This window comes from Loxodonta africana, chromosome 23 (genome assembly GCF_030014295.1).
Source record: "Loxodonta africana isolate mLoxAfr1 chromosome 23, mLoxAfr1.hap2, whole genome shotgun sequence".
Taxonomy (NCBI): domain Eukaryota; kingdom Metazoa; phylum Chordata; class Mammalia; order Proboscidea; family Elephantidae; genus Loxodonta; species Loxodonta africana.
In genome coordinates this window covers 18,900,007-18,913,725 of record NC_087364.1, presented here as the reverse complement: position 1 = coordinate 18,913,725, position 13,719 = coordinate 18,900,007, and the positions used below count along the sequence as shown (strand labels likewise).

The 13,719-nt window shown below is 48.9% G+C and overlaps 1 long non-coding RNA gene across 1 annotated transcript; it reads right to left on the bottom strand.

Moving 5' to 3' along the window:
• Window positions 1-645: 645 nt before the first annotated feature.
• Window positions 646-11,452, bottom strand: LOC135228589 (uncharacterized). Its single transcript, XR_010319177.1, has 3 exons — window positions 10,982-11,452; window positions 2,247-2,370; window positions 646-942 (listed from the first exon to the last, which is right to left on the bottom strand). It is a non-coding gene; the product is annotated as an uncharacterized LOC135228589 (long non-coding RNA).
• Between the last annotated feature and the right edge of the window lie 2,267 nt (window positions 11,453-13,719).

Genomic DNA, 13,719 nt, shown 5'->3' with positions numbered 1-13,719 from the left:
GGGGCAAGGTCAGTGGGTACCAGCCCCATAAGTGTCTCTCTCATCCATAGTCACCTGGGGCCAGGTCAGTGAGTACCATCCCCATGTGTGTCTCTCTCAACCACACTCACCTGGGGCCAGGTCAGCGGGTCTAGCCCTTTGTGTGTCTCTCTCAATCACATTCACCTGGGGCCAGGTCAGCGGGTCCAGCCCTGTGTGTGTCTCTCTCATCCACATTCACCTGGGGCCAGGTCAGCGGGTCTAGCCCTTTGTGTGTCTCTCTCAATCACATTCACCTGGGGCCAGGTCAGTGGGTACCAGCCCCAGGCGCGTCTCTATCATCCACATTCACCAAGGGCCAGGTCAACAGGTACCATTCACCTAGGGCTACGTAAGTGGATACTGGCCCCATCTCTCGGTCACCCCATTCACCTGGGGCCAGGTCAGCAGATACCAGCCGCTTCTCTCCCGTATCTCTACTTACCCAGGGCCAGGCCAGAGGGTGCTGGCCCCTTCTTTTTCACCTAGGTTCAATAATCCATTGGAATGACCCACAAACTCCAGGGAAAGGGCCATCTTTATGTATTAAAAAAAAAAAAATAGGAACACAAAATTCAAGGTCTGAGAGAAGTCTCAGCACAGAGCTTCCATGTCCCCAGGGGACGCACTTATTCTCCTGAAAGCAGATGTTCCCTCTCTCTACCTAGGAAGCACTATTGAGCCTTTGTCTTCCAAGGCCTTTATTGGCCTCGCCACATGGCCACGATAGATGACATCATGCCTCCTGAGGTTCAGTCAGCTTCAGGCCCCCAGGTGGTCACTCCTGGTCTGGTCAGCCCCACTCGTTGGTCTCAGGCATGTTTCAGCTCTCAGGAGCCAGGACCAAATGTCAAATTGTTCACTGCATGGGGGTTGCACACCTCACAACATGGTGTTTTCAATAGCTTCATATGTACCCAAAAGCTGGACAATGAATAAAGAAGATGAAAAAAGAATTGAAGCCTTTGAGTTGTGGTGTTGGAGAAGGATACTGAATATACATACCATGGACTGCTGAAAGAACAAACAAATCTGTCTTGGAAGAAGTACAGCCAGAACGCTTCTTAGAAGCAAGGATGACAAGACTTTGTCTCACATACTTTGGACATGTTATCAGGAGGGACCAGTCCCTGGAGAAGGACATCATGGTTGGTAAATTGGAGGGTCAGCAAGAAAGAGGAAGACCCTCAAGGAGATGGATTGACACAGTGGCTGCAGCAGTGGGCTCAAGCATAACAATGACCATAAAGATGGCACACGACCGGGCAGTGTTTTCTTCTGTTGTACATAGGGTTGTTGAGTCAGAACTGACTCGATGGCACCTAACAACAACAACATTCTTTGGATAACCTTGCATGAATGACCCTCTTGCTGAAGAGCCCCAGTTACTGGACCCCCCGGCACAAAGATCAAATGCACAAAAAAATTCACATGATAGGGTCAGTCACACATCCACAAGACCAAGACTGAAGTATGTGCAAATTGAAAACTGGTCTTTACTCAGGAAAGTTTTGGGTTGCCCTTTGACTTGGTAGGACCTAGAGCGGAAGCCCAAGGTTGTTGTAATTGTACCATTGTTACATGTCACTTACCCTGTTACTAAGGAGCCCTGGTGGAGCAAGAGTTAAATGATTGGCTGCTAACTGAAAGGTTGGCAGTTTGAACCCACCCTGCAGCTCCATGAGAGAAAGACCTGGCGATCAGCAGCCATAAAGATTACAGTCAAGAAAACCCTATGGGACAATTCTACTCCGTTGCATGTGGTCCATTTGAGTCAAAATCAACTTGACAGCACAAAACAAAGCCACCAGCATCCTGTTACGGCACTTAGTATACAATTTTGTAATTGCCTGTGGGCTATATCTCTGCTTATGTATCATGTGTGCCCTCTCTGAAGACTGAGGCTCTATCTTCCTCACCTAACACAACGCTTGGCACATGGTAAGTGCTTAGTAAGCATTTTCTGGCTAAATCAATGAAAGTTGTATGATCAGGCCGTTGTAGGGTGTCTGACTATGACTCCTGTATCCTAGCATCAGTGTTTCCCCCAAATAGTGCAAGCAGCCTCTAAAGCGGAGGATCGTAACTGGAGGTCCACATGGACTCCTGGACAGTCTATGGACTGACTGGGGTGGGAGCAATATAAATCCCTAAAACTGAATGCAAGAAATTGTGTGTATATAGAGTTTTGGGAGGGAGCAGTTGTGGTTTACTGGTGGAATTCTCACCTTCCATGCAGAAGAGCTGGGTTTGAATCCTGGTCAGCGTACCTCATGTCCAGCCACCATCTGTCTGTCAGGGGAGGCTTGTGTGTCGCTGTGATGCTGAACGGATTTCAGCCGAGCTTCCAGACTAAGACAGATTAGGGAGAAAGGGCTGGTGATCTACTTCCAAGAATCAGTCAGTGAAAATCCTATCAGAGGGATGGCACCGGACCAGGCAGTGTTTTGTTCCATTGTGCATGAGGTTACCCTGAGTCAGGAGCAACTCACTGGCAGCTAACAACAACATAATTTTGAAGGGACGTGATCAATAACTTTCGTCACATTCTCAAACGAATCTTGACTCCCCTTCCCCCAAAGCAAAGGAATCTTTGTGCTAAAACAGTGATTTTTGAAGTGTGGTCCCAGGACGACCAGCAGTAGCACCATTTTGAGACTTATTTGAAAGGTAGGCTCTCATGCTCCGCCCGGGACCAACTAAATCAGACACCGGGAGGCAGCTGTCTGCCTTTACAAGATCTCTAGTTGCTCACTCAAGTGTGAGAACCACCAAAGAATTTGAAATTGAGTGTTACATTTCTAAATCTGTAAGAGGCAAAAAGTGAGGACAAGTACATACATACCCCCCCCAAAAAACCCAAACCCATTGCTGTCGAGTCCATATATATAATTACATATATAAAACCCACTGCTGTCAAGTCAATTCTGACTCAGAGCAACCCTATGGGACAGAGAAGAACTGCCCAATAGAGTTTCCAACGAGTGGTTGGTGAATTTGAACTGCTGACCTTTTGGTCTGCAACCACAGCACTTAACCACTGCACCACCAGGGTTTTATATATATATACACACACACATATATATACATATATATATGTACGTATATATATACATATATATGTACATATATATATATATATAGCAGAAAGAAAGAGAGACGCAAACACAAAGCCTGGCAAACAGAAAATGAAATAAGTTAATAGAAATAAGTCCAAGCAGATCAGTAGTCGAAACATGTGAACATACCAAACTCCCCAAGGAAAAGATGGGGTGTCGCGGCTTGGTTAAAAACATCAGCAGCAATGGGTATGGAAGAGCTGAGAGACCAGGGAGATCTTGAAAGAAAAAGAGCCACTGCCCTTGTAGAGTTTGTTAACATTTCCAAAAAACTCTCATTTTGTTATTTTGCGGGTATCAGAGTTTGACAGTCGGTGAGCCTACTTACTTAAGCTCTCCAGCCGGCCAGGAACACAGCGAGGAGGTCCCAGGCCACGAGCTCAAGCCTCACACGCTCCTTTCTCCGCTAACAGTTGCCACAGAGTCAATTCCTACTCATGGTGACCCCACTGTCGTAGTCATCTAGTGCTGCTATGACAGAAATACCACAAGTGGATGGCTTCAACAAAGAGAATTTTATTCTTTTACAGTCTAGTAGGCTAAAAGTCCAAATCCAGGGTGTCAGCTCCAGGGGAAGGCTTTCCCTCTCTGTCAGCCCTGGAGGAAGGTCCTTGTCACCAATCCTCCCTGGTCTTGGAGTTTCTTGGTGCAGGAAACTCGGGTCCCACCACTGCTTTCTTGGTGATATGAGGTCCCCATGTCTCTCTGCTCGCTTCTTTTATGTTTCAAAAGAGATTGGCTCAAGACACAATCTAATCTTGTAGATTGAGTCCTGCCTCATTAATATAACTGCTACTAATCCTGCCTCATAAATATCATAGAGATAGGATTTACAACTGTAGGGTAATGTTATTCAGCTATATGCACCCCCTCCCTAATGGAGTCAGCTTTGTTCTTCCCCGAAGCATGCTGGAGATGAATTCGGGATGGACTTGGGCTAAGGTACAAGGCCTGAAGTGGCATGACTGGGCCAGCGGCCAAGGGCGAAGAATGCCTTAGCAACAAGAAGGAAAACATCTGGGCCTGGATGTGAAGTCCCTGGGAACGCTGACTGCCCAAGGACGTGGGAGATAAACAAGGAGCCTTGGTCCCAGCTGGAATGGTATATAAGCTTGGGTCCCTTGCTAGGTGGTTGCGGAAAATACTCCAGTCGTCCACCAGTGGAGAGCAGCTGCTTGCCTGTGTCAGTAAGTTTCCCTGAATAAATGCATGAATCTGGAAAGGGCTATGTGTCAGTTCTTTGGATTGTCTGCCAGGATGCACAGCGAGGGTCTCTCCTTGCTGGGGCTGTCCCCCAACAAGTGGCATAGTCAGCGGGAATCCGAGGGGCACACCGTGCCTTCCCAGATGTGTGGGGAAAAGCAGGCTCTGCTGGGGGAAATCCCAGGGCGGCCAGGGACGCATGCCCTGGGACCACTAGCCCAGGCTGTTGATGCCTAGGGACCTGTGCGTGAGTATGGGGACACCCCGAAAATGCCACAGGCATTGTTGCAGTTACTAGAGTCTTTGAATGTTGAGAAAGAAAAGAAGGCTATTCGTGTTTTGGTTGCGGGAGTTGTGTGGCCGCTGTTGTGGGCATGGCTATATTCATGGGAGGCCCCAAAGCAAAAGCCAGATTGCCGTGCTGAGGCGGCTTGTGTGGGGTGGCTTCTACTGGCAGCATTGAGCGGGGTGTCCCATGCAGAGCCAGTTGCTAGGGCCCGAATTAGGCAGCTGGAAGCAGAGCTGCAGCTGGAGGATTTGCGAGCGGCCTATTCCTTCTCCACTGAAACATTAGTGTCCCGTTTGCGGGAGCAAGAGGCATCTTCGGGGGAAATCCCGGGGTGGCCAGCGACCTCTGTGTGGGGAGGTCTGGCCCATATGCTTTTCTGTGGGAGGAATCCCGGGGTGGCCAGCGAAGCCTCGCTAGCTTGGTCGGTAGAGCATGGGACTGGAGCTAGCTGGAGGGGCTAAACAAGTTCCTGGCGCTGAGAACACCCTGTAACACCCAGAGCAAAGCAGGAGTTAAAACAGCAGGGAAAAAAGGAGTAAAAGCCCTTCAAGATAGCTTGTGTTGAGCGACCTTGAAGAGACCTCAGAATTCTCTGAGAGCTGCCCCACCAAGATAACTGAACAGCAACCCAGCTGCAGCTGCAATGGTGAGGGGAAAACTAAAAGAGGGGGCCACCTCCAGGTTACCAGGCGGCTGGGCTGGACCCATGCTCGCACTTGGCGTGGTGGAGGTGCGGCCCCACAAATGAGTGAGGGCTCTGCCAACTTTTCTCAGATCTTCTTTCAGAAATAATTAAGATTGAGGATTAAGCCCAATTTCTCTGTCACCAGCGAGGAGCAAAGGCCTTGTGTTACAATTAAAGTCCAGCGAGGTATACTTTGGGTCTGAAGTTACTATCACTGAGACACTTGCCCCAGGCTGACTATGGATAAGACCCTTGGGGCCCCTACAAATCCTTAATGCACGTATTGATGATGTTGATGTATTAATGCACACCTTTGTAAACTTTTGCCCCCAAGTCCTGACGGGAATTGCTGCAGTTAGGGCCGTTTTTAGAGGGGCACAAGGAAACTGTGAGATGGGCTATAGCTAACAGCCTGGCCATTCAATCTGGCCACTGACAACCCTCGGACTGACATATAAAGCAAGCCCCTACAGAGATGAGACATCTGGGCAAAAAAAAAAAAAAAAAAAAAAACCAAAATCAGTTCTGCTCCTGAGAAGCTTGTGTTACTTGTGTGGGCAGTCGTCAGAAAAGCCCCTGTGCTGAGAGCGGAGAACAGCCAACAAGCAGAGCGGAGAACAGCCAACAAGCAGACTGGTCTTACCAGCTGACCGCAGAGGCTGAAGCCTTGTCTGCTCCAGAGTAGAGATGTGCAATCGACCGCCTCCTGGATTTAAGAGAGGACCATCCCTGGAGAGTCACACACCATCCTAGACTGGACCTACACTCATGGGCTGCCACTGTCATCAGAAAACGCTGGATAGCACAGGAAAGCTGGCCCGCCTATGAGACCCTGGCCAAGGCTAAAACCCGTGCAGGGACAGATTCCTGAGCCACAGGCCAGGGTGTTCTCTGCAGGTAAATCGTATCGGGGCTTCTTATCCTATACAGAGGCTTCCACTGGGTCTTGAATGGACTCTTCACACTCTTTATCACCCTGAGACGTAGGGACAATTGAGCACTTCAACGGATAGGTTTGAATGGCTGATAGGCGGGACAAGACAACCCCAGCCTGAACCATGCATCTCAGGCAAGCAGTCTGGGGTCTCAATGCAGCAGTTCCCTGCAGGGGCATTTCTTATTTGTGCTGTATGTTTGATCAAACTGTCTGTTCTATAAAATGTGTTTCTTTGGTGTAGAGTTGTTCCTGACAAAAGATCCGGGTTTCACAAAGGCGCTGACCAGAGCCCGTGAGAGGAAGCCAAGCCTAAGGCTCCCCAACCCCCAAACGAGGGGTGGAAGTCTCCCTCACCCCTCAACTAGAGGTGTGGCCAAGGTGCGCTGCAGGTGCAGGAAGCCCTCTGCTGAGTGACAGGGGACCGGAGGCCACACATTGAAATGATCATACACTGGATCTCCACTAACAAGCAACATGTTTTGCTTTGGTAGACATTGATGCTGAATGTAACCTGATGTATGGTAACCCAGATAGGTTTAAAGGGCCACTAACAGCTATTGATGGGTATGGGGTGGGGCTGTCAGGGTGCCCCAAATCAAACTTGTGTTGCAGATTAGAAGGCTTCCCCCAAAGGCCCACCAAATGTACGTAGCCCCAATACCCAGAATACATTCTGGGCAGAGATATCTTGTTGGGGCTGGAGCTGCAGACCTCCAATGAGTTCCACCTGCAAGTGAGAGCCGTAAATTTTTTTTTTTTTTAGGTAATGTTAAATGGTCCCCTGTGCAGTAGCACTCCCTAGCTCAGGTCATGGCCCTTAAGCAGTACCACCTCCCTGGCAGGCACCAAGAAATCACCAAGGCCGTGCAGGAGCTACACCCAGTGGGGATTCTGAGACCAGCCAAGAGCCCCTTCAATAGTCCTGTCTGGCCAACGCACAAGCCGACGGCTCCTGGAGAGTGACAGTAGACTACTGGGAATTGAATAAGGTGACCCTCCCTTGTTTGCAGCTGTACCCAATATCGCACAGATGATGGGGCAAATGGGGGAGGCATTGGGCACTTACCACTTTGTGCTCGACTTGGCTAATGTTTTCTTTAGCATCCCTCTACACTCAGACAGCCAGGACCAGTTTGCCTTCAGTTGGGAGGTGAGGCAGTGAACGAGGGAAAAACACAACAGCCTGGTTTGTTGATCAAGTACTTGGGTGTTATCTGGTCAGGTAAGACTCGAGTGATGCCTGAAGCGGTGATAAAGGCCAAGCCAATCCCCGCGCAGAAACTGTGAAGTAACTACAGGCATTTCTTGGGCTTCCAGGGCACTGGTGCCCCTTCACACTCCGTTTAGCCCAAACCCTATGGCCTCTATAAAGGTTAGCGAAGAAAGGAAGTGAGACTGAAGGAGAGAGAAACAAAAAGATTAAATGAAAAAGTGATACAGGGGCTAGAGGGGAAGAGAATGAGTGAGAGAAAGAGAGAAACAAGTGAAACTGGGAAGAGGTCTAGAAAGTGAGGGTGTGAGAAAAGAGACAGAGACACAGAGAATGTGAAGAAAGGAGCAGTGTGGGACTGAGAGACAAAGGAAGAGGAGGCCTTCCAGCAGGTGAAGTTCACTGTAAAAAAAATACAGGCTTTAGGAGTGTTAACACAAGGTCAGCCGTGCCAATTGGACCGTAGCTTGTTACCCCAAGGGGTACAGGTAGGGCCTGTGGCAACGGCAAAGCAACAAGAGAGTGCCACTGGGAATTTGGTCCCAGTTGTGGCGAGGAGCAAAAGAGAGGTACAGCATGTTGGAGAAAGTCATGTGCAGTGTATAATAACGCCCTACTGCAGGTAGAAGTAAGTTCTCATAAAGGGTCAAGTTCCCCTTTACTGGGAGTGTCGGAATGGGACTAATACTGCTCATCCCCTTAGGGTGATGAGTTGGGCCCCTGACAACAGTGTGCTAGAACCCTGCTAGTTGTTGCCAATGATTGGTTAGGGAAGCAAAAGCAAAGCCTATGGGCAGGGGCATGACCATTGCCCAAAGGATGGCTTTGGACACGTGGCTTGCACAGGTAGCTGTACCTGCCCTGCAACCGGGTGGGGCGCTGCACCTGGGGGCGGCTGTACATAGCTGCTAATATTTACACCATCCTCCCCAGTATTCCCAGCAACTGGCAAACTGTTAACAGCCCAGCACTGATACCAGTGCACATCATGGTGGTTTTGCCCCTTGTCCCTGTTCTTGTCCCAGGCCACCACTATAGATGTGGAGTGGCAGGTAGAGGTGCTAGCCAGACACACCACAGCTGCACTTAACAACACCAGGTGGGCTAACACCCTTCTGAATGGCGAGACAACAAATACAAAAGGTCGTCCTTCAGAGTAGGATGGCCCTTGACATCCTGACCGCCACCCAGGGTGGCACCTGTGCCATGATGAAAACTGAATGTTGCGTGTACAGCCCTGATGCCTCTAAAAATGTGTTTTTGGCTCTGTAGGACTTGCAACAACACATCACTGCTATCAAACATGACCCCGCTGACCCTGTCTCCAGCTGGCTGCAATCCCTCCTGTCCACCTGGAGGACAGGCTTCTGGGTGATATTGGGACTCTTATTACTATGTCTTTCCCTGTGTTGCTGGTTATAGTGAGTATGCAGACTAGTTCTGCAATGCTCTTCTGCACACCAAGTCCTAGGGCTATTGCGGAAGGGGGGTGGTGGTAAGATTTTAAGGACACTAGGAGGGTACGCAGGGGTGGACTGTAGGTAACGCTATTCAGCTATATGCATCCCCTCCCTGATGGAGTCAGCTTTGCTCTTCCCTGAAGCATGCTGGGGATGGACTCAGGCTAAGGTACAAGGCTGGGAGTGGAATGACTGGGCCAGCGGCCAAGGCCGAAGAATGCCTTAGCAACAAGAAGGAAAACATCTGGGCCTGGACGTGAAGTCCCTGGGAACACTGACTGCCCAAGGACATGGGAGAAAAACAAGGAGCCTTGGTCCCAACTGGAAGGGTACATAAGCTTGGGTCCCCTGCTAGGTGATTGTGGAAAATAGTCCAGCCGGCCGCCAGTGGAGAGCAGCTGCTTGCCCGTGTCAGTAAGTTTCCCTGAATAAATGCATGAATCCGGAAAGGGCTATGTCTCAGCTCTTCGGATTATCTGCCAGGACGCACAGTGAGGGTCTTTCCTTCCTGGGGCTGTCCCCCGACAAGAACACATAGGAAGATCACATCAGATGACAAAATGGTGAACAATCACACAATACTGGGGATCATGGCCTAACCAGACTGATACACATATTTTTGGGGGACACAATTCCATCCACGACTCCCATGTATCTCAGAGTAGAACTGTGCTCTACTGCTGATGTTTGGGAAGCAGGTCACCAGGCCTTTCTTTTGAAGTACCTCTGGGTGGACTTGAACCTCTAACCTTTCAGTTAGCAGCTGGGCACATTAACAGTTCGCGCCACCCAAGAGCTCCACACTGTGCTGCAAACGAGATCAGTTACACAGCCTCTGCTCCCATCCTTCTACTCACTGGCAGCCTGGTTTCGCAGTATGTGTGCAATTATCTTATCCACGGGTCAGCATTTTAGCACTTACTCAGCCATAAAGTCAATTTCCTTTTTATGTAGCATTACTCATCAAAGGCATTTGGATTTGGTTTACTCTGGAAGGTTTTTTTTATGGCCTCAAATTAGTAAGTCTTTTTTTATATTATTATTATTTAATTGGATAGCTTCTGTCTCAAAATGCAAGAGAATCAGGCAAAGGCCAGGACGCCACTTGATAAAGAGCTCAAGATGAGCAGCAGGGCCTGCAAAATAAGAATCTGTAGGAGGTGTTGCCCCCAGAGCTCAGGAGGTGCACAGAGTCAGCGATGGTGCTACCTTTCTCCAGTAGAGCTGGGAAAAGGGGCTTGGAGAGCAGAGGTTGCTTTGACAATGTAAAGGAAGTTGTATGTTTGATCTAGGAAGACAGGAAGTCATTATCCCTTGAGAGACTGAGGCTCCCTGGTTGGTGCAAGTGGTTTGTGGTCAGCTGCTAACCAAAGGGTTGGCAAATCGAACCCGCGTGGTGGCACCATGGAAGAAAGGCAGGGTGATTACAGCCAAGTAAACCCTGTGGAGCACTTCTCCTCTCTAACACAGGAGATCTTCAGGACTTGGAACCGATTCCACAGGAACAGGTGTTTTTTGTTGTTGTGGTGTGGGAAACCTTGAGGTTCTGTCTCTGAACAGTGCTGAACTGAGTGGGGTTGTGTCAAAATATCCTGGCAGGGGCCTCGACCTCTAGCTGACAAGGGGAAAGAATCATTAGTGGCATAAACAGCCCAAGGCTGATTCCTATGAGATAGAGGTCAAACATACCTCCCACCTCCAACCTTTTTACCAGTTCTGACACCAACTGTCTCTCCCACGGCACTCTACTTTTCTGCTGGGTTCAATAATTTGTTGCAGTGGCCACAGAGAGCTCACTGAGAACACTCACAGTTATGGGGTTTATGTAATAGGTTACAATTCCGGATATAGTTCTTTAATCAAGACAGCCTCTTTTCAGCTGTGCCTGAGGGCCGGCCTCTCTTGACCTTTGACCCATTGGCCGGACCTCTGTCCTGCTGGGGCTGGTGTTATAGAGCTCTTTAACTCCATTAATAAGTGCCCAGAGGCACCCCTCTCAGCCTGCAAACCTCCTGCCCAAAGGCACTCAGCTCTGTTTCTCCACGGGCCAGGAAGCTTACCTTGCCCTTCCTGCTAGTCTCCTGGTTCTGCTGCCACCATTGCTCTGCCGCTGCTTCTTGCCATCTTGCTGTCTTTGGTGTTGCGGCTCTCTTCTTTCTCTGTCTCCTGGGCCTAGGAGGGCCTCAGCATAGGGATCCATGCTGCAGAGGATACGCTCCACTCATCTCTCTTCTTGGTGGTAGTCAGGTACTCCCTTCCACCTCTGGGATTTTAAGCCTACTGGAATGGCAAAACTGACCAACCCCCTCGTTAGGGCTCCATATATCTTATTTGCATGGTCCCTACCCTCACAGAGTTCCATGCACCTTAATTGCATTATTAGCAAGCTGTCCAACCCCCTTGGTAGGCCACAGGTACCTTATTTGCATAGCCCTACCCAATTGTTGAAGCCCTAGTAGCACAGCAGTTAAGAACTTGGCTCAGTTCTACTCTGTCATACAGGGTTGCTATAAGCTAGAATCCACTTTGATGGCAACTGGTTTTTTTTTTTTTTTTTGGTGTACTCAGTCATTGTATGGAGGTTACAAAGACTATGGCTAGAAGGGCCATATTAAGTAACTCACTGCACCACAGGGTGTCTCCAGAATGGAAAGTCAGCTGCAGCCCCGGGGAGGGCTTCACTTAAAGGTTAACATGCAGAGGGTGCAAGGAGGCCGTAAGGCCCAGTTCTCTGTGGTCAGGCACATGGGAATTCACGTGTCAGTGACGCTGGGCAGTTGTTTAATTTCTCTGAGAACAACACAAAAAGTGAACCTCATGTAAACTAGGAGCTTTAGTTAATGATAATGTATCAACGTTGGTTTATCAATTGTAACAAATGTGCCACGCTAAAGCAAGATGTTAATAATGGGAGACACCGAGGGGGCGGAATTGGTATATGGAACTCTCTGTACTTTCTGTGTAATTTTTCTGTAAACTTAAAACTGCTCTGAAAAATAAAATGGATTTTAAAATTAAAAAATCAATAAATAAAATGAAATGAAAGTAACAAAAACCATGTCAAGTTGTTAGGGAAATGACATGAAATAGCACAGGAAAAGTCTGATAAAAGTCTAATCTGTACTCCATAAATATTAGTTCCCTTGGCCTTTCTTCTTTTCCCCAGTTTAAGAGTATATGGGGAGCCCCTGGGTGGTGCAAATGGTTAAGGGCTTGGCTTCTAACTGAAAGGTTGGCAGTTTGATTCCACCCAGATGTACCTCAGAAGAAAGGCCTGATGATCTGCTTCCAAAAAATCAGCCGTGAAAACCCTACAGAGCTCAGTTCTACTCTGACACACGCGTGGTTGCCAAAAGTCAGAGATGACTGGGTAGGAACAAGTCCGGATTTTAAGAGTATGTTTGCTGTTGTGTGCCATCAAGTTGATTTTGACTTGTAACATCCCTGTAGGACAGGGTAGAACTGCCCCATAGGGGTTCCGAGGCTGTAATCTTTGCAGGAGCAGACTGCCACATCCTTCTCCTAAGGAGTGGCTGGTGAATTCAAACCACGGATCTTTCGGTTAGCAGCCAAGCGCTTAACTACTGCACCACCAGGGTTCCTTTTATAACAGTATATGGATTAAAATTATTTTATATTCTTAGATCTCTCGCAAATATATTGAGTGCAGCACTAATTTTTGATAGAAAATATAGTATTTCCTCACACTAAGGCTATCTAGAGAATCTACGTACCGCATCTAAGCCTTTTCCTTGAATGTCCTGGCTCTGGCTGCCTCACCGGCTTTCCCATCCAGCTCTGCTCTGGTTATTTGTGTTTGCAACATTTTATCCTTAGGCCTGAATTTTCTCCCCAGTCCTAGTGGCACAAATCCAAACAGCCTGACAAGCACGCCCCATTTGAGGGCTCACCCTTGCACCTCGGTGAACACTCAGGTATTTGTTTATTCACTCGGCAGATTTGTGTGGAATGCGGCAAGGTGCCAAGCCCTGTGCTGGGATCCACGGGTTTCAGCTAAATTAGAAACAGTTCAAGCCTCAAGAAGCTCTCAGTCCAGTAGGCAAGACAGATTGTGCAATGACGCTGGGGTGCAGGAAGTGCTGGGGGAGGGGACTGGGAGCAGGCCGGCCAGGTGACTGCTGGAGAGGAAAAGAAGCCAGGGACGAGAAGAGAAACGGCGACATCCAACCAGGGAAGGTCCCTCAGCAACAGCAAGAAGGGCTGCCTTGGACTCTCCTACCTGGGCCGATGAGCCACTGGGTTAGGGCAGGCAGAAGGGGGAGTAGCCACAGCCTGACACAGCCCGTGGGCAGAGCCAAGGAGGAGGGAACATGCTGCTGGGCAGAGCTGGCAAGCAGTCCACGACTCCGAGCCAGCGGCTGTCGAGTCAGCTCCTACTCACGGTGACCCCACGTGTGTCACAGTAGAATTGGGCTCCCCAGGGTTTTCAGGGGCTGATCTTTCAGAAGCAGATCACCAGGTCTTTCTTCTGTGGTGCCTCCGAGTGGGTTCAAACCTCCAACCTTTGGGTTAGTAGCTGAGCAACAGCCGATTGATTGTGTCACCCAGGGATCCTTTAAGCCACCAAGAGGGAAGTAAATAAAGGCTATTTTAAGCAAATTGCCTATGGAATGTATCACCAAACACTTACTTAGCACCCAAGTGCTCATATGACTCTTTTAAGCAGGTCACCAAAACCATACAGTTTGGTCTTTGGTTTTCTGGAATTTACAATATAAAATGAAACCTGGTGCCACATTCCAGGGCTATTACAAGTCAAATCTCCACACTACAAATG